We start from the raw sequence: 2,152 nt of genomic DNA, 5'->3' as shown, positions 1-2,152 counted from the left end.
AGCATTGTGAGTTTCAGGTTATTGTTTTGTCACAACATGCTGTTTGAATTCAGTCATTCTGTTTCCTTCAAACAGGTGTTATATATATATATTTTAAACTTATTCATTAATTCATCTTCTAATGTTATATTTGGTCACCGCAGCTCTGCATGTGAGCACAGAAGCCCCACCCACCTCCTGTTCCAACATTCTGTTTACGAGGGGCAGCCAATCAGAGCAAAGAGGTTGGAAGTGGCCTTAAAAGGGAAGGCCCCAAAACAGCTTATTTCAGGCTACAAGAAAAAGTATACAATCCCACGAAGGCTGAGTGTGTGATTTTTCAGGGGAGACTGAGGGAATAGAGGGGGTCTGACAACAGTAATATATGAACTCAAAGATGACGTCAGTGCAGAAGAACCTTATTAGACTATGTGCACCTTAGCATGTGCTACTTCCGGTGGGGAAACTCCTGCAGGGCGCGTAGTTTCCGGTGTGATATTGTTGTCTTGTTTACGGTCGGGTTTTCCCAAAAAGTCAACCAAATCGATGAATCAAGCGGCGATTTACATTTCTCAAGATGTCTTGGGCATTTACTGAGTATATGTGTAGATGATGTTCATCGACTTGTCAATATTTTCCCTCGCGCCTCCGAGCAAAAGTCAGTATTTGTATACAGTGATCCCTCGTTTATCGTGGGTGTTATGTTCTAAAAATAATCAGCGATAGGTGAAATCTGCGAAGTAAACCCCATCACTACACACTTTATACACTTTTCTCAGACAGGAATAAACAGTTTCACACTTTTCTCTCTTGTTTAAACTCTCAAAGTTCAAACCTTTGTAAAAAAATAAAAAATAAATCCATTATAGAATGAAACCAAAGATCAAAACCTGCCTTCAGTCCCAAACATTTATTTGAGAAATAAACATACAGTGTATTTGTTTTGCTATAAATAATAATGACAGATTTTAGAACTAATGAATTTAACTTTAAGCTTAATTGCTTAATTTAAGTTTAATGCACTTTATAATCCAGTTAGCGGTATGGTAAAAAAAAAACAAAAATACGGTAACTTCTAGCTTCCGTCCAGAAGTCCAACTTTTTGTGCGATGGTTAGCATCTTCTTCTGCCCTTCGGATGCTACTGCAGGTGCCTTTGACGGTGCAAAACATTTCATTGACATTGTTGTGTTTGTTGGGGAGAAAACTTACAAACATACAGTGCAGCACTTCAGAGTCACACTGCGAGTGATCGATATAGCGATTCTGTACTGTACAGGAGAGCACGGCACGGAGATCGACAGTGGTCTGCGGATCAGGACGCAGAACACACTGCGCTTAAAAAAAAAAAAGCATGCAAAATTGCACTAAAAGAATCCGTGAAACAGCGAGGCTGCAAAAGGTGAACTGTGTTATAGCGAGGGATCGCTGTAATTGTGAAGATAAGTCACAACATACCCTTTGTGAATACTAATATATAGAGACCCTTACCTGCAATCATTCATGTATTTTTTAATATCCTGTGGCTTTTTTTCACGGTTTGTTGACATGCCGTGTAGGTGTGTACTGATATCGACATAACGAGGAAACATTTGGCTTTGACTATTGTTCACCTGTAGTTTGAATGCTGGACATTTGCCTGTTTAAATCATAAGCACTATACAGAGATGTGCTTCTGAATGTGGACGATGTGTCTTCTGCTGCAGTGATGCAGTTCTGCTTGTACTGAGTGCAAACAATCGATCTACACGCTTCAAACATCAAAACTGATCATTTGATTTTTTTATGACACAGCAATGGTGAGTGTTCCCACTCTCTGCTCTTTGTAAACTTAATGTAATCGTTCCGTTTTTGGATTTTGGACATGATTTAGGAGTCCACCTTCGCAGTAGCAATTGACTGCAAAATAAAGCTACCGGAAATGTACAACCCTACATCCGGTCTTAAAAGTTAGCATTTTCTCGTGCAAAGGGTCTACTGGACAAATTTTGATATCACACTGCAAGGTAGAGAAGCAGTACATCCTCCAGCCACACAGTTAGTGTTCAGTATAATAAAACTTCCTCAAAGCAGATTTAAATTATTTTATTGTCCAGTTGCAGCTGAAACTAACACCATCATTAAATCCAGAAACTGACCTCAGGTACAAATCACACAGGTCTGCAACCAAAAAA

This window comes from Pundamilia nyererei, unplaced genomic scaffold, assembly GCF_000239375.1.
Source record: "Pundamilia nyererei isolate P.nyererei 1_Seehausen unplaced genomic scaffold, PunNye1.0 scaffold00900, whole genome shotgun sequence".
Lineage (NCBI taxonomy): Eukaryota > Metazoa > Chordata > Actinopteri > Cichliformes > Cichlidae > Pundamilia > Pundamilia nyererei.
This window is presented reverse-complemented; position numbering follows the sequence as displayed.